This window comes from Polypterus senegalus, chromosome 13, assembly GCF_016835505.1.
Source record: "Polypterus senegalus isolate Bchr_013 chromosome 13, ASM1683550v1, whole genome shotgun sequence".
Taxonomy (NCBI): Eukaryota; Metazoa; Chordata; class Cladistia; order Polypteriformes; family Polypteridae; genus Polypterus; species Polypterus senegalus.
This window is the reverse complement of record NC_053166.1, coordinates 100177948-100201420: the sequence shown is the minus strand read 5'-3', so window position 1 is coordinate 100201420 and position 23473 is coordinate 100177948. Positions and strand designations below refer to the sequence as shown.

The 23473-nt window shown below is 40.5% G+C and overlaps 1 protein-coding gene across 1 annotated transcript in view; it reads left to right on the top strand.

Annotated features, from left to right (window-relative positions):
* LOC120542512 (caM kinase-like vesicle-associated protein) overlaps positions 1-23473 on the top strand; it is an 807007-nt gene that overhangs the window by 419940 nt on the left and 363594 nt on the right. The gene's annotated exons all lie outside the window — the stretch shown is intronic.

Genomic DNA, 23473 nt, shown 5'->3' with positions numbered 1-23473 from the left:
AATACACTGACTGATCTGGTACATTCTTCCATGTTTGTAATGAAATGTCTTCAGGCTGTGCTGTGCTCCCCCTATGCAGTGTACGTTAAGGATTATTTTCAAGTGAGGATAGTTCTGGAAAACAGATACATCATGAAGCAGCAATCCATGGCAATATCAATGGTTCTATTTAACATTCATCCTACTGTATGCTTAATTTACTTCTGCTGAATATCAAAATTAATTAGAAATACATGAAAGTACACATGAGAATAACAGAATAGCAGGAAAACCATAAGAGGGACATAAGAAAAGTGAAGTGCTTTGGTGACAAGTTGCCTGTCCTACAGACAGTTTGGGACTCTGCATATGTCATCAGGAAGCAAAACTACCTTCAGAGAAAGAAGTGTGTGACAATCAATCTTGCTGGTGTTTTTTTTTTTTTTTTTGAATAAGCACCCTCATGTTTTAACCACACAGCAGAAAAACATATAGAAAACTATGAACTTTGTCACAGTTTGTTGTTAACTGTTTTCCTTAGGCACTAATATGTCTTAAATACAACCTGCTCCAGACCTTTGAAACAAAATCCAGTCAAACGTATTTGTATACTACGGAAGCTCTGAACCGCACAGTGAAAAAAATTATGGGATAACCCTTATCTCGTACGTACGTGAAAATATGTTTTCACGTACGTACAAGATACTTTCATGTACGTACGAGATGTTTTCATGTACGTACGAGATACTTTCACGCATGCATGCGAGATGTTTTCACGCGTCGCTGCGATAAACTTAAGAGTAAAATATTACAAAAGTGTGCTTTAGGGCTTCCTAATTACGACCTTACCAAGGCCATGGCGCTTCAGTTTGATGTCACTTCCAGCGCTTGTAGCGCGGTAAAATAAAAAAAAACAGACGGATGGGCTTTTATTTATTAAAGAAGTGTGGGATGGTTAGAGTTGGGTTTAACAGCAGCATGCAATACCTACGTCAGGTAATGCCCAGAACGTCAGTCACGAAATGCCCATCACATACCCCATTACACTATGGTTAAGAGTAGGCTTGTGGGAGGGTAAGGGTTTAGTTTACAGGTATTTGTCTGCACACTCGTATGAAGCACCTGAGGAGATATGGTGTTTTGTTTCTTCCTGGGAAACAATTTGGTGCGTACAACTTACTATCTTGTGCCCACCACTTACCATAGCCTGCGCACCAGGTTCTTTAAAGTCACACCTGCCAATATTGCGTGTGCGCTGCATACTTTCAGATGAGCACCAAATGCCGTTGCGTGCTACTGTACATCATTTTCTGGAAACAGGACAAATCACTGAACTGAACTGTCTGATGTTTTCCTCACACAGTTACAGTCCACAGAAATGAATATTGGCAAGTTTATAAAGGCAGGCTATGCATTCAAGCCCATATCGTTATATCCGCGAAGCAGCACCACTAACCAATGCACTAATTTATAGTAAAAGGAAGTTACATTAGTTAGTCATTTACTTTCTAGCCCGCAGCTTGTTATTCGCACAAGTTACGAAAAGAATTAATATTTCACGTATTTAGTGCGTGTGAAGTTTACCCAGTTCAATGCGGGTTCACTAATTTAATTCTCTGGTAAACCTGGCACACTCGATCGCATATTCCTAAACTAATGAACTGTGTGATTTAACGTGCATCTAAAGAGTTAAATCCAAATCGGCCCACTGTAACTCCTGCAGTTTTCAGACATGAAATGTACCCTTGTTAAAAAGCCAAACTTGAATATCCTAGTGAAATCCACTGGCCAACCTGGCACACTGGGTCACCCGTTGCATTGTGCAAAATAAACTGCGATCTTTAAAAGTACAGCAGAGATCTAAATCGTGTTGCGGCGGATTTTTATTGTCACGTATTTGACAAGATGGATCACTAAGTTAAATTGCAGGTAATACATGCTTAGCCCAAATGTAGGTACACTTGGTATATTAATTGGCTAACTTATGATGTCATTGTGTTTACAGTAATGGGAAAAAATAAAGACACCTTCTTTCATTTTTATTACATATCAGAGGCACGGATGGTTATTTAATCTGATTGCCCCTTAAACAGCGGAGTCCGACTTGTTGCTAATATGGGAATGTGTAAACTTTGCTAGAAAAAAAGGACTTGTATCCGCATTTGGATGTCAAAATCTAACTGCAGTCTCTCTTGTTACAGAACTGTTAAACTGATTTAACAATTTAGAGTGTGACTTCAATATTACAATCAGTCTTGTGCCGTTTATATGAAGACAGATGTATGCTAAATTTACTAGTCAATTTGACTATACTGTACTCTGGTTGGTCTGGGCAAAATTCAACTGCATTTAACAAAAATATATCTAAATATTATATATACAGTATATATAATATAAATGAAAGAGATCCAAATCGATTTCACTCAGAGCGCATATTATATATCACAGTCAACTGAAAGAAAGTGTCTTCTTCGCATCACCGATAACAGGGCAAATTAATCAATGAATTTCCTTATGTTTTGGGCAAAGGAAGTATCACCTGCCATTTAACTTAGGGATCCATCTTGCCAAATACATGACAATAAAAATCCGCCGCAACACGATTTAGATCTCTGCTGTACTTTTAAAGATCGCAGTTCATTTTGCACAATGCAACGGGTGACCCAGTGTGCCAGGTTTGCCAGTGGATTTCACTAGGATATTCAAGTTTGGCTTTTTAACAAGGGTACATTTCTTGTCTGAAAACTGCAGGAGTTACAGTGGGCCGATTTGGATTTAACTCTTTAGATGCACGTTAAATCACACAGTTCATTAGTTCAGATATGCGATCGAGTGTGCCAGGTTTACCAGAGAATTAAATTAGTGAACCCGCATTGAACTGGGTAAACTTCACACGCACTAAATACGTGAAATATGAATTCTTTTCATAACTTGTGCGAATAACAAGCTGCGGGCTAGAAAGTAAATGGCTAACTAATGTAACTTCCTTTTACTATAAATTAGTGCATTGGTTAGTGGTGCTGCTTCACGGATTTAACGATATGGGCTTGAATGCATAGCCTGCCTTTATAAACTTGCCAATATTCATTTCTGTGGACTGTAACTGTGTGAGGAAAACATCAGACAGTTCAGTTCAGTGATTTGTCCTGTTTCCAGAAAATGATGTACAGTAGCACGCGACAGCATTTGGTGCTCATCTGAAAGTATGCGGAGCACATGCAATATTGGCAGGTGCGACTTTAAAGAACCTGGTGCGCAGGCTATGGTAAGTGGTGGGCACGAGATAGTAAGTTGTACGCACCAAATTGTTTCCCAGGAAGAAACAAAAAACCATATCTCCTCAGCTGCTCCGTACGAGTGTGCAGACGAATACCTGTAAACTAAACCCTTACCCTCCCACAAGCCTACTCTTAACCATAGTGTAATGGGGTATGCGATGGGCATTTCGTGACTGACGTTCTGGGCATTACCTGACGTAAGTATTGCATGCTGCTGTTAAACCCAACTCTAACCATCCCACACTCCCTTAATAAATAAAAGCCCATCCGTCTGTTTTTTTTTTATTTTACCGCGCTACAAGCGCTGGAAGTGACATCAAACTGAAGCGCCATGGCCTTGGTAAGGTCGTAATTAGGAAGCCCCGAAGCACACTTTTTGTAATATTTTAATCTAAGTTTATCGCGACGCGTGAAAACATCTCGTACGTACGTGAAAGTATCTTGTACGTACAAGATATTTTCATGTACGTACGAGATAAGGTTATACCATAATTTTTTTTCACTGTGCGGTTCAGAGCTTCCGTAGTATACAGTCACTATACAACTGGAAATTAATTGATGGTAAAACTATTCAATAACTTTAGTTTGGCAGATCTAAATTCATTGAGGTGTTGTCTTTACAAGCAGTATACTGTGTACTGGTATTATTTCAAGATAAAAGTACAATTTCTGGTCGGGGATGAATATATAGGAAGAAATAAAAACGAAGAATAAAGAGCCTTATTATGAATTCAGATTTAGGTACTATATAAAAAGGGTAGATTAGGAGAAAAATACCAAAAAAAAACCCATCAATTGACTAGAAATGACATATACTGATGATAGGCAAAAAGCAAATACATTTTCAATTTCTTGATATTTTTTATTATTTTTATTATAAAGCTACAAAGCAAGTGGCTACTTATCCCCATGCTGCTTATTGCGTAACTGTTTATTGTATTGCAACTGATGAAGCTGACATTTTCTGGCAAATACTGCAGTAATTTCTTTAGGCTTCTGGCTGATTTGCTGGCCTAGTGAAGCTCCTTCATTATTTGAGCCTTTCGAAAATGCTGTTGTTCTGCTTTTTCTTGTGTTTCGTTAGTTCATCACACAGGAAATTCTAAGTTGTGTGATTTGGTTACCTTTATTAATCCCAAGAGGAAATTCACACACATACAGCAGCAGAAACATAAAAACAATGATACAGACTCACAGGATAAATAATATAGCTATTCAATTTAAATAAATAAATGATTTTCAGATATTTCAAAATGGTTTTTCAAAATAAAATTACCGAGTGCCCTGAGAGGAAGCATTGATATGCCTGGTAGCACTGAAACAGAAAGGACCCCAAGATGCACTTCCTAGCACACCATGGTGCAATCAGCCTGTGGCTAAAACTTAAGACAGTGTGAGGCCAACTATGGCTTTACCAGAGCTACATATTTCAGTGGTCTGAAAGTGCTTCAATTAAAAATATATGGAGCTCAGTGTAATGGAGGCCAGTATAGCAGGTTGGTCAGAAAAAAGACAAAACATCAAGTCCAAGTGAAATATGCTAGATAGCAGGTGAGTTTCCACCTAAGTTATTTAGGAAAGGTTTTGGGACAGATATGGCAACAAACTGATTAATAATGCTTATTTGTCTATTCTCTTTGAATTCCATAATGGAGGAAAATGGTTTCTGATAGGGGAAAACGAATACTGTCCTCTTCTGTGTCTATGTTAATACAAACTTTAGAAAAGGTATTGCAACTCTAACAGGTTACTTCTGTATTTAAGAAGTAAAGTGATCATGTATATAGCATGAATCTGTTTTTTCTAAGCAGCTTTTCTAATTAAAGGTAGCAAGAAGCTGAGATCAGACTATGCAGGAATCATTAGAATGTATTTAATAACATACAGGGGAAACCAATCAAGTCAAATAAACTTAAATAATTGTTTTTTCAGATTTGTTTCCACACTCTAAGAAATAACAAACACTCAACAAAACAATAAATTGATTTTCAAAAGTTAAATATACTATGCAAAGACTTATCTTCTTCTCACAAGTTCAAAATTTGGGGTAAGTAAAAAAGTGTGGTCCTAAGGTTAAACTCATTTTCCGGTTCATTGTTGGTTATATTCTTCCCTTGGGTCAGAAAAGAAAATCCATTCTCATGTGCTTATGATACATGCAGAATATCTTTTGTAATACAGCACCAGAACTGCCTTATGATCACATAATGCTGCAGCTCAAAAAGTTACTTCCCAGAAGATATAAAGCAAAATTGGCAGTGTTACCTTTAAGCATATTTGTGTACCCATTATTACCATAAATATAAGTATAAGGGGTATTTAACACTATAAAAGAGCACTGGTATGTAAGGCCAAAGTTTCTACACTGTGTGACAGATAGGGGGCGCTATCGCTTCCTTGAACCCTTATCCAAGAAAGTCCAATAGTTGACTTTAAATGCCACATTGCACACAGCACCCTCTCCTCCACTATACTCATATAAATAAACAATCACAATAACAATAAACAATACTCCACTCCCAGACACGTTGCCACCCTTGCACCCAGCTCAGCTCGCCATCTGGGAGCTCCCACAGTCCTTTTATACTCCTTGACCTGGAAGTGTTCCCAATCCCCAGTCCATGTGATTCTTTATCACTTCCGGGTCAGGTACAAAGCATTTTTCTTCACCCCAGAAGTATGTCACTTCTGTCATCGCTCTTCCTATGACGCACTTCCAGGTTATAGGGCACATATGACTCTTCGGTCCTCCCTGCAGCTCCCTCTTATGGCCCCTGTGGTATCCAGCAGGGCTGTGTATAAAAACTACATTGTCCATGATTCCCTGCTGGTCTTCAAGGCACCTCACTACTGCAAGGAGGGCTCCATCTGGCGGCCTGGGGGTATTGGCCGGGATGACAAGCTGGCCAAAGACCACAGTACTCCTCCCCCAGTGAAAAACCTTGGTTTTACATGTCCTGTCCTGCGAGGGACATCTTCTCCCAAGGTGATCCAAAGGTCAGGCCCCAATGATGCAGCGGGATTGTCCTGCTGCTCCGTATTGATTGGCCCTTTCCCCGACCACTCGGTTAACGATACAGCCTCTCTTGTAGGGCATGCTGTGTATTTGCACCCACTATTCATTAAAAGTGGGCCCGGATCACACTTCATCCCTATTTCATTATTTGCAGTACTGGCTTGACTCACCTGTACCACCACATCATGTATTACGGGAGGCTCCCCACCAAATCACCGCATGTAGGCTGTCACCTTCTCTAAAGGCACTTTGGCCCCTGCTACCAACTCCCTGACGATCCTCTCAATGCTCTTCAGGACCTGTAAGAAACTTTGTACGGGCCCGATCAGCTTCTCGAGTTCCCGCAAGTCGACAATATTATTTACTTCGGCCGGTGGTAGATTTACTTTCTCGTTTGCCTTACCTGCCGACCGGGAGCCAATGAGAACGCCCGCTTCTGGCACGTGCTCTGACGGGACTCGTGGAGGCTTCTGGGAATTGCAGTTCTTTTTGGCTGAGGGCCGGGTCGCCTTCCCCGGAGGACTGCGGTCTGTCTTTATTAATTTTTTGACATCCCGATCAGCCATTTCCCGGCCCTCCTTACCTTCTTTCGGGTTGAGCGGTGCTTCGCTCGCCTCCCCCTTCCCCTTCGGAAAGTCCAAGTCCGTATCTTCGGGAACGAAGGCGCAAACAGCATGATGAGGACCTCCTCCTTCCCAGCAAGCACCAGGTTTGATGCCGTGTCCCTTGTCAGCCGCAGACATGCGGAAGTCGTCTTCCATGCACTCTGGCTCCAACAGGAGCGTGCCATTGTCTTCGGGACAGTCTCCTTTCTCCCGTGGAGCCTCCAGGTACCTCCGAGGTACATGCACGGGACAAAGTGTGTTTCTTTTTTCTCATTCCGGGCTTGGTGAAGGTAGGTTCCGACGTTGTTGCAGTGTGTCCTGGTGCTGTTGTCTTCAGGGGGTTCTCTGTTCACAGAAATTTTTGATACAGGTTCTCTGCAATAGACGCTAGAGAATCCTGCTGACTACGCCACTGTGAAAGATAGGGGGCACTATCGCTCCATTGAACCCTTGTCCAAGACTCCAGACACCAGGAAAAAGTCCAATAGTTGACTTTATTTAAATGCCACAGTGCACAAAGCACCCTCTCCTCCACTATACTCATATAAATAAACAATCACAATAACAATAAACAATCCTTCACCCCCAGACGCATTGCCACCCTTCCACCCAGCTCAGCTCACCGTCTGGGAGCTCCCACAGTCCTTTTATACTCCCTGACCTGGAAGTGTTCCCAATCCTCAGTCCATGTGATTCTTTATCACTTCCGGGTCAGGTACAAGTCGTTTTCTTCACCCCGGAAGCATGTCACTTCTGTCGTCGCTCTTCCTATGATGCACTTCCGGGTTATAGGGCACATATGACTCTTCGGTCCTCCCTGCAGCTCCCTCTTACAATACAATACAATACAGTTTATTTTTGTACAGCCCAAAATCACACAGGAAGTGCCGCAATGGGCTTTAACAGGCCCTGCCTCTTGACAGTCCCCCAGCCTTGACTCTCTGAGAAGACAAGGAAAAACTCCCAAAAAAAAACCTTCTAGGGAAAAATGGAAGAAACCTTGGGAAAGGCAGTTCAAAGAGAGACCCCTTTCCAGGTAGGTTGGGCTTGCAGTGGGTGTCAAAAGAAGGGGGTCAATACAATACAATACACAGAACAGAACAAATCCTTAATACAACATAATAATAATAATTTTAGAAGCATGGAGCAGAATTTAACTGTAGATGATATCACATAATAAGATTTGGATATTTTTAGAGTCCTGGAGACCTCATCCATCAAGCTGCCTCCCCATTTGGCCATTCCACGGCTGAAACGTTGCTCGGCCAGCGAATCCGATGAAAGGACCCCTTTTTCCCATGATTCCTGTGATCCTCCATCAGGGATGACTTTACCATAGGCAGGCAAACAACTTGGCAGGAGGGCCGTGGCACCAATTGCCACATTTGAGTACCGAGAACAGAAACAGAATAGGTGAGGGTTAGTAAAATAGGTGAGGGTTAGTAAGGTGTGGCCTCTGTGGTATCCAGCAGGGCTGTGTATAAAAACTACATTGTCCATGATTCCCTGCTGGTCTTCGGGGCACCTCCATACTGCAGGGAAGGCTCCATCTGGCAGCCTGGGGGTATTGGCCGGGATGACAAGCCAGCCAAAGACCACAAATGACTCTAAAAAGATTTCACATATTTTCACCATCTTCAATTTTCTCATCTGAAAAACAACCAGAATGTTAATAAAATCACTTTTTGCCCTTAAACAGACTTTGTCAGGTTTTATACTTCATCACACTCATAAAATATTATTTCTAGTCAGCAAATGGATCCATACTTAATAAAAAGGAGTGATGTTTTTTCGAAGGTACTGATTTTGCCAATTTGCTCAACGTGGTTATAGCCTTTTCCATTGAGTTTAGATGTTCAAAAATGTAAGTAAGTGTAGAATCTGTAAACTGTCATCAAAACTCCACATCCAAGTCAGAATTCTTTAAATTCCAAAGCCATGTTAAATTCTTGGGCCAATTTTTAATATAATTTACTTTTATCACTTCATTTAAAATTGCATTAAGCTCCAGCACCACTATATCTTAAGCTTAAAGCACCTCCTTGTTTGAAAACCAGTGACTCCACATTGCAATCTGTTTTGTTACATTTAGTGTTTTTTCATGACGCTCAACTGTTTTCATCATACATGCAGTGTGGTCTGTTGTCACAACAAAACAAAATGTACAGCTTAATTCAATTGATTCCGAGTGACACTTGAGTGTTACAGAAATGTCTGCTGCAGTTTTAGTATACTAAATCTTCTTTTGGAGTTCTTCATTCCATATGTTGTCCCATGTAAAAAATAGAACTACATTAGTAGAAAATTTAAAAGTACAGTACTTTTAACAGAGAACTAATACATGCTTCTTTAAGTTATTGCATATTTTGCCTCATCTCTGATGCATTATGCCACTGGAAAGAGACATTCTTTAGTTTTTTTCTGTCTGATCTACCTAATATTTCTATAGTCATACTTACTGCATGTGGTAAAACAAGCAGGTATATAACAGCCTGTACTTTCTTGTTTTTGTCAATTTGCCATGGAATAGGATGAACAGGGTACAAGCAATGTTGATATATGTTGTATAACTATACTTGAATATCTTTTTTAAAACCTCAAGATTTTAAGATTTTCTTTTAAAACATTTGAGAACTTACTTTTGTAAGTAGCATGCTATGTCTTCAGATGTTTTAGCAGTTTGGAAGGTATCACTCTTTCATTAGCTGCATAATTTGCTACTGCTCAGCACACTTCATGATAAAACTAAATCCATATACTGTATAAGAAAATCTGGATTGTGTGTTCTTTTAACTTTCCTGTTTGGCTCACGTTTTAAGTTAAACAATCTGAGTTTAGTATGGTTATGGAAGTGGTGAGAATCAATCAATACCAATGATAAGGACTTTAAGGAACTGGGACTGAATGTCCTAAGCCATCCTATCTGAATAGTTTTAGAATATTAGAACATTTGAGAGATTTAGCCGAAAACAGGGCATTCGGCCCAACAAAGCTTGCCAGTCCTACTCACTTAATTCCTTCAAAATGGCTACAAGTCGAGATTTGAAGGTCTCAAAACTCCTACTGTCTACAACATTATTTGGTAACTTATTCCATGTGCATATGGTTCTCTGCGTGAAGAAAAAGTTCTTAATCTTTGTGTGAAATTTACCCTTAGCAAAATTCCAGCTGTCCCCATGTTGTTGTTGAACTCATTTTAAAGTAACAGTCTCAATCCACTATACTAATTCCTAATTTTGAACACATGTTAATCTCATTTTTCTTAAACTGAAAAGGCATAGCTGTTTTATTCATTCCTCATAACTTACCACCTGTAGCCCTGGAATCAGCCTAGTCACTCTTCTCTGTACTTTTGCCAGTGCTTCTAGGTCTTTTTTGTAACCTGAAGACCCATTACACACTACTCCAGATGAGACTTCACCAGTTTATATTATTTATAAAGATTCAGCATAACCTCCTTTAACTTGTACTTTGATTTTTGTAAAAAACTAAGCCAGTGTCACATGACATGGCTAGAAATTGCAGGGTATGTCAAATTACGGCACTACATAATATCTTTCCAGCTCTTTTATATTAATGGCAATACAACTTTATAATGCCTCACTTTTTTCTGTGACTGCTCTTCTTATGTTTGGCCAAGTTAGAAATGATCTTTTTTTTTTTACTTTTCTTTCATTTTTAGTCATTCTAGTCGGTATTTGAGTGGGGTTTGTTGTTTGTCATAATATAATAATACAGTATGTATTTATTGAGCTTCTGTAAAAAGCTACATTTCCCTCTATACTTTCCGTTTACCAATCTAACAAACAAATGTTTATCTGATTAAAAGAAAGTTTTCAGTTTTATCAGCTTTTATTCTGTCTGCCTATAACTCTTGCCCACAAACACTCAGCCATGGAACAATACATGATGCTGAATGAAAGTACACCTGGGAATCACGTAATACATTTTTTATGTCTCACTGTTTATGTTAGGTTAATGTAGTCCCCTGCAACACAATATCTATGAACTATTACCAGTTAAGGCAGGGGAACAGAATATATCAAAAAGAAAGAAATGAATACCTCCTCTAGAGGAAATGTGGAGTTATTTTACTTTTTTTTGCCACAAGTGCCAAATCATTGCTTCATATAAAGAAATGTTTGCAACAGAAAGAAAATTAATGAGACCCTTTTCCTTGACAATCTTGCATCTCAAGGAGCAGTGCTTTGAAAATGCTTCCAAAAATCTTGCTTTGTCACCTTCTCTTAAAATAGCCATCATAAATATAATATCTGCAATACCAAGATAACACACGTCTAAGAGGTGTAGCGCGGTGTGTTATTGTGTTAAATCACCAAGTAATCACAAACCACACTTTTTAAAATGTTAGTTTTACTTTATTTCTAAAACAATAAAGTGTAGTGCATTTTCTTTAACTTCTTATTAGGTATTTAATATCAGTCACAGCTTTTTTGCTGATACTATTAGAATTTTCTCAGTAAGGGAATATTTGTTTTAGGCCATGCATTTAATATCAATGTTTGGACCTGGGATATAATGGGGTCATGGAGTATAGGTTTGTTTCTGATGCTGTAGGCTTTTGGTTGTACTTTTCAAATAAACCAAGATTTATTATTTAAAATATTTCTATTCTTGTCTCATGGCAAAGAAGCATTTTTGGCATTTCATTGTTTTTTTCAATCTATCACATGCAAGCACTTAGGCACCTTCATTTTTTTCATTTGGCTATTTTATAAATATTTTTTAGATTATTAACCAGTTCAAAGCCACCACATCCTCCTAGTCACTTGTATAACCTGGTTGTCTGTTTGTCCTCCAGGAAATATGTCCTGGAATTTAATCTATTAAAGTAGCAAAGACTGTTTCAGGCAAAAGTATCTGATTATGAATGGAACAATATGTATTTAATGTTTCTTAAGATTAGTTAACTGTGAAGCACGGCTGCCTTGCGTGATTATTGGCTATGGTTGAAAATTTTAACATGTGACCATATGATAATGGTAGGATGTCATTAATAGTACTGAGAAAATTGATTCCAGAGAATTTTTAACATTTTAGGTGACATGTTTAGGTAAACCCAGACACAGGGGATGTACAAACCAGTGTGTTTCTTCATGCCAGTCCCAAGCCCGGATACATGGGGAGGGTTACGTCAGGAAGGGCATCAGGTGTAAAATTTTGCCAAATCAATATGCGGACAACAATCCATATTTCCATAACGGATCGGTCGAATCCCGGGGTTACAACGACCACCACCAGTACTGTTAGCCAACAGGGTGCTGGTGGAAATTGGGCTACTGTTGGCTGAAGAAGAAGAAGTAGGGGAGACATGTCCGGAGGCAGGAGAAGAGGAGGAAGGTAAAGAGGGTAGGAACTTTGAATGTTGGCAGTATGACTGATAAGGGCAGAGAGTTAGCAGATATGATGGAAAGAAGAAAGGTTGATACAGTGGTGTGAAAAACTATTTGCCCCCTTCCTGATTTCTTATTCTTTTGCATGTTTGTCACACAAAATGTTTCTGATCATCAAACACATTTAACCATTAGTCAAATATAACACAAGTAAACACAAAATGCAGTTTTTAAATGATGGTTTTTATTATTTAGGGAGAAAAAAAAATCCAAACCTACATGGCCCTGTGTGAAAAAGTAATTGCCCCCTGAACCTAATAACTGGTTGAGCCACCCTTAGCAGCAATAACTACAATCAAGCGTTTGTGATAACTTGCAACGAGTCTTTTACAGCGTTCTGGAGGAATTTTGGCCCACTCATCTTTGCAGAATTGTTGTAATTCAGCTTTATTTGAGGGTTTTCTAGCATGAACCGCCTTTTTAAGGTCATGCCATAGCATCTCAATTGGATTCAGGCCAGGACTTTGATTCGGCCACTCCAAAGTCTTCATTTTTATTTTTTCTTCAGCCATTCAGAGGTGGATTTGCTGGTGTGTTTTGGGTCATTGTCCTGTTGCAGCACCCAAGATCGCTTCAGCTTGAGTTGACGAACAGATGGCCGGACATTCTCCTTCAGGATTTTTTGGTAGACAGTAGAATTCATGGTGCCATCTATCACAGCAAGCCTTCCAGGTCCTGAAGCAGCAAAACAGCCCCAGACTATCACACTACCACCACCATATTTTACTGTTGGTATGATGTTCTTTTTCTGAAATGCTGTGATCCTTTTACGCCAGATGTAACGGACATTTGCCTTCCAAAAGTTCAACTTTTGTCTCATCAGTCCACAAGGTATTTTCCCAAAAGTCTTGGCAATCATTGAGATGTTTCTTAGCAAAATTGAGACGAGCCCTAATGTTCTTTTTGCTTAACAGTGGTTTGCGTCTTGGAAATCTGCCATGCAGGCTGTTTTTGCCCAGTCTCTTTCTTATGGTGGAGTCGTGAACACTGTCCTTAATTGAGGCAAGTGAGGCCTGCAGTTCTTTAGACGTTGTCCTGGGGTCTTTTGTGACCTCTCAGATGAGTCGTCTCTGCGCTCTTGGGGTAATTTTGTTCGGCCGGCCACTCCTGGGAAGGTTCACCGCTGTTCCATGTTTTTGCCATTTGTGGATAATGGCTCTCACTGTGGTTCGCTGGACTCCCAAAGCTTTAGAAATGGCTTTATAACCTTTACCAGACTGATAGATCTCAATTACTTCTGTCCTCATTGTTCCTGAATTTCTTTGGATCTTGGCATGATGTCTAGCTTTTGAGGTGCTTTTGGTCTACTTCTCTGTGTCAAGCAGCTCCTATTTAAGTGATTTCTTGATTGAAACAGGTGTGGCAGTAATCAGGCCTGGGGGTGGCTACGGAAATTGAACTCTGGTGTGATACACCACAGTTAGGTTATTTTTTAACAAGGGGGCAATTACTTTTTCACACAGGGTCATGTAGGTTTGGATTTTTTTTCTCCCTAAATAATAAAAACCATCATTTAAAAACTGCATTTTGTGTTTACTTCTGTTGTATTTGACTAATGGTTAAATGTGTTTGATGATCAGAAACATTTTGTGTGACAAACATGCAAAAGAATAAGAAATCAGGAAGGGGGCAAATAGTTTTTCACACCACTGTATATTGTGCATGCAAGAGACTAAATGGAAGGGAAGTAAGGCCAGGTGGATCAGGGGTGGATTCAAATTGTTCTATCGTGGTGTGGATAGGAGGAGAAATGGAGTAGGGGTTATTCTGAAGGAACAGTATGTCAAGAGTGTTTTGGAGATGAAAAGAGTGTCAGACAGAGTGATGACTATGAAACTGGAAACTGGAGGTGTGATGATGAATGTTGTTAGTGCATATGCCCCAACAAGTTGGGTGTGCAATGAATGAGAAAGAAGATTTTTGGAGTGAGTTGGATGAAGTGATGAACAGTTTACCCAAGGGACAGAAAGTGGCGATTGGAGCAGATTTCAATGGACATGTTGGTGAAGGGAACAGAGGTGATGAAGAGGTGATGGGTAGGTATGGTGTCAAGGAGAGGAATGAGGAAGATCAGAGGATAGTGGATTTTGCTAAAACGATGGACATGGCTGTGGCGAATACATATTTTAAGAAGAGGGAGGAACATAGGGTTACATACAAGAGTGGAGGAAGATGCACACAGGTAGATTACATCCTATGCAGAAGAGTCAATCTGAAGGAGATTGAAGACTGCAAAGTGGTGGCACTGGAAAGTGTAGTTAAGCAGCATAGGATGGTGGTCTGTAGGATGACGTTAGAGATCAAGAAGAGGAAGAGAGTGAGTGCAGAGACAAGGATCAAAAGGTGGAAATTGAAAAAGGAAGACTGCAAGGTTGAGTTTAGGGAGAAGGTGAGACAGGCACTAGGTGGCAGTGAAGAATTACCAGACAGTAGGGAAACTACACAGATGTAGTAAGGGTGACAGCAAGAAGGGTGCTTGGCGTGACATCTGGACAGAGGAAGGAGAAAAAAGAAACCTGTTGGTGGAATGAAGAAGTACAGGGGAGTATACAGAGGAAGAGTATGGCAAAGAAGAAGTGGGATAGCCAGAGAGATGCAGAAAGTAGACAAGAATACAAGGAGATAAGGCAGAAGGTGAAGAGAGATGTGGCGAAGGCTGAAGGCTAAACATATGATGAGTTGTATCAGGCCCGGTATTTAGGTATTATGGGGCCCTAGGCGAAAGGGGGGTCCAGGGGCCCCCTAAGAGGTGGCGGAGCCCCCCTGGAAGCTCTGCGAAATGCGTGAAAATTAGACCAAGGAGACGTTTTCTTGTAAAGTTACGAGGTCATCACCCTGTGTCCCTTTTTCGCCCGTTTGACCCATAGAGATCTTCACTCAAACCACTCCACTTTTATAGACAGTGGCCCACGTGATTTAAACATACAAGGGGAGGAGCGGGCCGGGCTCCTGGCCGCTGTCGATCCGGGGCCCCCCAGACGCCGGGGCCCTAGGCGGTCGCCTACTTCGCCTATGCCTAAGGCCGGGCCTGGTTGTATGAGAGGCTGGACACTAAGGAGGGAGAAAAGGACCTTGTCTAGACAGAGATAGGCTAGACAGAGGGACCAAGCTGGGAAAGATGTGCAGCAGGTTAGGGTAATAAAGGATAAAGAATGAAACGTACTCACAAGCGAGGAGAGTGTGTTGAGCAGATAGAAAGAGTACTTTGAGAGGCTGATGAATGAAAAGAATGAGAGAGAGAAAGAAGGTTGGATGATGTGGAGATAGTGAATCAGGAAGTGCAACGGATTAGCAAGGATGAACTAAAGACAGCTATGAAAAGGAATAAAAAATGAAAGGCCGTTGGTCCAGATGTCATACCTGTGGAAGCATGAAGGTGTTTAGGAGAGATGGCAGTGGAGTTTTTAGCCAGATTGTGTAATGGAATCTTGGAAAGTGAGAAGATGCCTGAGGAGTGGAAAAGAAGTGTACTGGTGCTGATATTTAAGAATAAGGGGGATGAGCAAGACTGTTGTATCTACAGGGGGATAAAATTGATGAGCCACAGCATGAAGTTATGGGAAAGAGTAGTAGAAGCTAGGTTAAGAAGGGAGGTGATGATTAGTGAGGAGCAGTATGATTTCATACCAAGAAAGAGCACCACAGATGTAATATTTGCTCTGAGTGTGTTGAAAGAGAAGTATAGAGAAGGTCAGAATGAGTCTTTGTGGACCTGGAGAAAGCATATGACAGGGTGCCTCGAGTGGAGCTGTGATATTGTATGAGAAAGTCGGGAGTGGCAGAGAAGTACGTAAGAGTTGTACAGGATATATACGAGGGAAGTGTGACCGTGGTGAGGTCTGCGGTAGGAGTGACAGATGCATTCAAGGTGGAGGTGGGATTACATCAGGGATCAGCTCTGAGCCCTTTCTTATTTGCAGTGGTGATGGACAGGTTGACGATGACATTAGACAGGAGTCCCCATTGACTATGATGTTTGCTGATGACATTGTGATCTGTAGCAATAGTAGGGAGCAGATTGAGGAGATCCTGGAGAGGTGAAGATTTACTCTAGAGTGGAGAGTAATGAAGGTCAATAGGAGCAAGACAGAATACATGTGTGTAAATGAGAGGGAGGTCAGTGGAATGGTGAGGATGCAAGGAGTAGAGTTGGCGAAGGTGGATGAGTTTAAATACTTGCAATCAACAGTACAGAGTAATGGGGATTGTGGAAAAGAGGTGAAAAAGAGAGTGCAGGCAGGGTGGAACAGGTGGCAAAGAGTGTCAGGAGTGATTTGTGACTTGTGATTTGAGATGGTGGCACTGACCAGAAAGCAGGAGACAGAGCTGGAGGCAGTAGAGTTAAAGATGTTAAGATTTGCATTGGGTGTGATAAGGATGGATAGGATTATAAATGAGTACATTAGAGGGTCAGCTCAAGTTGGACGGTTAGGAGACAAAGTCAGAGAGGCGAGATTGTGTTGGTTTGGAAATGTACAGAGGAGAAATGCTGAGTATATTGAATAATGCTAAGGATAGAGCTGCTAGGCAAGAGAAAAAGAGGAAAGTCTAAGAGAAGGTTCATGGATGTTATGAGAGAGGAAATGCAGGTGATGTGTGTAACATAACATGATGCAGGGGACAGAAAGATGTGGAAGAAGATGATCTGCTGTGGTGACCCCTAACGGGAGCAGCCGAAAGGAGAAGAAGGTAACATCCATCCATCCATCCATTTTCTAACCCGCTGAATCCAAAATACAGGGTCACAGGGGTCTGCTGGAGCCAATCCCAGCCAACACAGGGCACAAGGCAGGAACCAATCCTGGGCAGGGTGCCAACCCACCGCAGAGAAGGTAACAGGTAACATTTAACTTAACATTTAACATATAACTTTATGCTATGGTTTAAATTCAATGAAAGCATCACATTAGATTCATTAGGCATAGGCACCAATGCAGAATAAGAAAAGTGTTAATTGAGGATTCAGATGCAAAGTTTTATTTGCAGATGAAACCTGGGAAAAGATTAAAGAGACATAATTTTCAACTTTCTTTGATGATAGAAGAACACTGAACTGTAATTTTACATCAGCCACCTGTAGGCAGGCAGTATAGTGTAATAGTTAAGACTTTGGGCTTCAAACCCTGAGGTTGTGGATTCAAATCCCAAGTCACTTCACCTTATTGTCCTCCAAATTGAGAAACAAAAGGAATGGGACCAATAATATTTATCAGATGTTGAACTTCTCCAGGCTGGTGGTAAGGCTGTTCTCTTGGCATTGCAAACAATCTCTGCTTCCATTTGGGAGAAAGGCGTCATCCCAACTGCCTGGAAAACGGGACTTGTCATCCCTATCTTGAAATGGAAGGTTGATTGCCTAGATTGTGGCAACAACAGGGGTATAACACTGCTGTCATTGCCAGATAAGGTCCTTGCTAGGGTCATCCTCAATAGGATCTGTGATCACTTGCACACCTACCAGCAACTGAAACAGTCTGGTTTTACACCTAAGAAGATTTCCATTGACCACATCCTGGCACTGAGGGTTCTCATGAAGCACAAACACGAATATCAGCAGAGTTTCTTTGCAGCCTTTGTCGATTTTCATAAAGCTTTCAACTCAGTGAATTGTGCTGCCCTGTGGAACCTCCTGAGACTTCATAGAATCCCCCCAAGGTTGCTGTATATTATGGTTGGCCTGCACAATGTTATTGTGAGTGCTGTGCAGACTGCAGGCAGAACCTCTGTGTTTTTCCCAGTTGATTCTGGAGTTCATTGGGGTGTGTTCTTTCTCCTACTCTGTTCAATCCTTACATGGACTGGGGGTTGGACAAGGTCTTGGGGTCCAGAGGTTGTTAGACATCTGTTGGTGAAGAAAGATTCACTGATTTTGACTTTGCTAATGATGCTGTGATCTTTGAAGAATCAATTGAAGCTCTGATCAGGGCTCTTGACGGGCTGAGCGAGGAGTCTGAGTGTCTGGGCTTGTGACTGTCCTGGATCAAAACCAAGATCCTGGCCTTTAACACTAGAATTACCAGAGTCTATGAAAAAACTCATAGATCCGGCCCACCTTAAAGCCGTTGGCACTTCTCCGCCAGCGTCTTTTGTCTTTTAAATGTGCCGATTAAGACAAGTGTCAAGCAGCCGGCTATTCCATCCCCCACCATCACAGAACGTTCACTAAGTTTTCCCAGCTCAAGCCTTGTTTGATTATCTGGAAGTGACTCAACTGCTGGAGTTTTAGAGTGGAAATAATATATTGTTATTTGGAACACACACATTTCATGTGTGTTCCGTTTCTACAGTAATCTGTGTAAACACATTGTTAAAACAGAAATTTTTTCATATTTTAGCAATAAATGTTACAAAATGTAGGCTTAAACTATAGAATGTGTAATGCATGAAGTCCAAACATCGTGATTTCACACACAGCGGACTACAGAGCTACAGAGACCCAAGTTCAATTCCCCCTGGGGAGAAAGTGTTTTTTTTTTTTAACCACAAACGGACATAGAACTTATAAACTGGTATGCACTGTCAGTTAATGAGATCGTTATTTTTTCATGTGGGATGCTCCTTTTAAAATATTTTTTAACAATTGGGACTGCAATTAACATGAACAAGTGTCCATATAACTGTTATTTTAAAGATCCATAACACACAGACAGACAGAGCACTGTGTAATAGAGAGACAGACAGACAGAGAAGTCACTAGATATATAAATAAACAGGGAAGGCACATGTACTGAAAGAAAAAAAAGATCAACATGTGTGCTGTTCCTTCTTGAACCTTTTGTAAAAGTGTTGGTTTGATCTTTGGAATGTCGACCTTGTCGAGAGGTTTACTTACATCAGCAGTGACATCCATGTCTCTGTTGCCTGTTCCTATGAAGTCAGTAGACAGATTGGGAAAGCATGGGGGGTCATGAGGTTGCTGAAAAGGGGTGTGTAGCCTGGTGGCTATGGGGACCATGGGTACAGAGCTTTCAAGCTCAGCCCTGTAGAGCCCGTGGTCACCTCCAGTGGTCGCCCCAATGCCTTTGGAGCTCTGGACCTCCGCACTTCCACCACACCCGGAAGTGCTGGGAGGAAGAGGATCAGGGACACCCGGATGCAGAGCTGGTACTTCTGCCACACTGGGGAGTGCCGGTGGAAGATTGCTGGGAGGCACTTGGAGCACGTCTGGCTGTGTATAAAAGGGGCCGATTCCCTCCATATGACGGGTGGAAGAGGATAAAGCTTGGGAGGAGAGGAAACAGGTGGCCTGAAGAGAGTGAGGCATTGTTTTGACGGCCTGAACTTTGGGGTAATTAGTGCTCCGGTACTGGGTTGTGTGTGTTCCACCTTTGTACAGAGTGTAAATAAACGTGTTGTGGTGCTTAAAAACATGTATACCTCTCTGTGTCCGGGCTGTTCCCCACACCGCATATTGTTTATTAGTTTAAGCCATCTGATTTTAATTAACCTGTAACAATATAATGGTCCACGGAATAGCCAAAGTATTCCAAATACCATAGCTACTTTAGCATTGTTACTTTCACTGTAACTTCTTGCTCTTCTTTCAGCTGCTCCCATTAGGGGTTGCCACAATGGATCATCTTTTTCCATAGTACTCCTCACTGCACCACTCGGAGTATTAATATCACTGTATCTCAGTGTGCAATCACAGATCTACAGTAGCTGATCAGAAAGAGAATTATTGGTATACAGCATCTAGCACACGCTACCTCGGCCATGCTGCTTATTTGAACTGCTCTCATGTGGCAACCGCTTCAGAGCCTTTCCTGTACTGACCTCGTGGTTCAGAAACAGTTTCATCTCAAGAACTCAATCAGTCCATCAACTGCTCCTCATAGAACTGTTTGTACTTATAAGTACAATTACCTCACTGTAAACTTGTGATACAGTTATAATATTGCACAACCTGAGCCACTTTATAAAGCGTATATTTACATATGATGACGATATCATTTTTAAGATGAACTGCACCAAAATATGTTTATTATATTATACAGATAAAACTTCATTTAAATAATCTATATTGTTAATAATTAAACAAGTGAGGAAACGGTGTTGCAGCGCTAGCAAGGAGCTGGCGCTCCGTTCAGGGATTATTCCTGCCTCACGCTGTATTCTTGCTGGGGCTGGTGCAACACTGGATGATTGATGGATAGAATAATTAAACATGTACTATGAAGATATTTCAATGTTCCTTAAATATTTTGAAGAATCAGCATTCTCAGCTGACAGATGGCTTAATGTTTATTACAGAGCTGATTGTGTGGCGATTGGGTATTTGGAAAAAGAAAAGGAAGGACAGAAATTGGGGGTTAGTACATTTGAGAGAGACAGTACTGCTGCAATAAATTATTTCATTGAAGGTCGTGCGTGGTGCAGCAAGCATCTTGTACAAGGCATGAACAATCACTGCACCACCGTGTTCCCATGTTTTAATAGATGCTTTAATTCCTGTCATCATGAAAATTATATCAAGTATACATCTCAGTATTTAAATTATTCAGAGAGCTGTAATATCACAAATGTGTGTCCTATCAGAGGTAGATAATGACCGTTTAAGAAGCACGTAGTGATTCACACACATAGGACACATAGAAGAACATATATAAAACAAAGCATTTAATGTGCTACTTTAGTTACGATGGGATTTGAGAAACTAGTAAATTAAACGATTTTAAGATAATGTTTTTGATATACTACTTTAATGCCAAAATAAAATACGTAATTAAAATGGAAATTTCAAGATTAAAGTTTACATTTCGAGCTTTTTTCCCCAGTGTGTCCCTATTTTTTTTCTTTTCTCTGTACCCTAATAAGCTTTTATATGACACTCAGATGGAGGGCTACGACTCGCCTTTTCATGGTGGCTTTGAAATACGACAACTTCTTTTTTATTTTGGACATTGTGCAACTTTGTAAACTTGAGCTTTCAAGTTTCTCTGATACTCTATTTCATTCGATCAACTTCCTTTTGTTTTTTATACCAATGTTTAAACCAACAAATAGTATGTTTTTCCTTGCCTCTACTTGGTATTTACTGAAATTCTTCTATTTTCCCCCGCCATTGTCTTTTCACAGAACGCTGAGCTTAAGGGCTATTTATATTGATTTACATATTCAAAGAGGCGTAATTCTGGGAGGAGACGGGGCGGGACAGAAGGTGTGTGCACATGCATTACTTTTCACGCTGACCGGAATTTATGCATCTGGATGTTTTAGTGTGGATTCTATGCATGTCGTGATGCATGAGGCCCCAGGTCTTTAGAGTCCTGGTGCTTTCTGTCTTGGAGAGATGGATGATATCCAGTAACTTGAGACGAAGACTGGACTCCTTTGGTACTGTGTTTCTTTGGAGAATCCTTGGGTACTGCTGGTTTGACTTTGTGTCAAGTGGTTGCTCACAAAGTCCTGAATGAGGCACATTATCTGCATTGTGAGGGAGCGCCAGTTACGGCACTACAGCCATGTGGATTCCCCGAGTGTGATCCGGCTTGCAGGATATTCATTGTTGAGGATTTGAGTGACTGGACCATGGCAGATATATGGTCACTTCTGGAAGGTGGGACTGATCAATATGTCTCCCTGGGGGGTCGCCAAACATGATCCTCAGCTGTTTCATCATGTGGTGGGTGCGGTAGTGTGCTGTGCCAGTGCATGCTCCCCAACCTGATCTGATCTGTAAGATGCCTGAGATAAAGGCATCAGTGAAACAGTAATAATAATAGTGACATTCATCCCTTTATAATGGTGTTAGTTATTACTACATTAGCAGATCTGAGACTTTGAAATGTGCAAATGTAATAAAAACTTTATCATGAAAATTTCAGAATATTCTTAAAAACACAAACACAAATAACTCAATGATCAAACATTTAATTCTTAAAGATAATGAAACAGCAGTACATCATGTAAAGCTATACAACCTCAGTAAAGAGCATGTAAATGTGTAGCAGCCAAAAATGTAGCCAATTTTAGCAACAATTATTTATCAATACTAATCAATCAAAATGCATCTACCTTAAAAGTGTGTTTGTATTTATTTGCTTTTTCTCTGAGGAATGTATTTTCATTTTTCAGCACTAGGACATTAGAATGTCACATTCATTGGATATGCAATAAGGTGAAAAATGCCAATTCTCCTCTCCATTTCAATTTCAATTCTTTTGCTGCTTTTAATAATCTTTTATGTCCATTCAACTGTGAATGATTCCTGTTTATTTTGGATTCTAACATATTTCCAAAATCCATTGAACATTATCCATATGTGCCTAACTGAATCTTACCAAAAAGTAAGTATTGAACAAAATAAACAAATCCAAACAACTAACATTAGCATTTAATACCAGCGCACAAAACCATGTACACAGACCAAAAAGCAAAGTCACAGTGACATTGTTAAGGTGTTCCAAGGTTCCAGTTCTATATTCAGATCAAGAAACAAACAAAAACTTATATGCCTTTGTTTCAAGAAAATAAAATAATGGAAAAACATATCAACCAGGATTGCTTTGTCCTTTATTAAACGGGGGATTATTTTTAAAATGTAGACATTGAAAAGTATGTTCATTGGACAAGAGAAAAGGCATGTCCTAAAAGTTACTAATTATTGCTTAACTTGATTTCACTTTTGATGCACAGAATGGATAATATAATAAGCAACTGCATAACAGTAATCAGACATATTTGTCTATAGCGTTACTGAGCCCTACCCTGGAAACGCAGAGCTTGAGCTTTAGTAGGCACATTTACAAAAACATGGCTTGGAACAAGTAACCAAGTAATGTAGTTGGAGGTGCTACTGAATAGACCTTGATGTGTTAGCTTTGCAATATTCTGTAAACAGCAGATGAATAGAAAATGGGGGGCTGTACTGAATAGCTCCTCATACATTTTTTCTCAGAAATATTTGCGTAAAGTACAGGGTTATGGGCTTGGCATCACATGCATCTCAAACTTGCTGCCCCCACCAACCATTTATGGTCTCTTTCTCAGTAGAGAGTAAGCTGTCTTGTCTTCCCTCTGATTTCCAGTTAAATTTTCTTTTTGCAGTATCAATCATGTTAACAGGGTCTAACACTCTATCAACATTTCATTTCTTACACTGATGAATGCCATAAATACCTTTGTAATTCTGTGGCTTTAGGGACTTCCATCTTTGAGTATTCCCTATTCTGTGTCTCC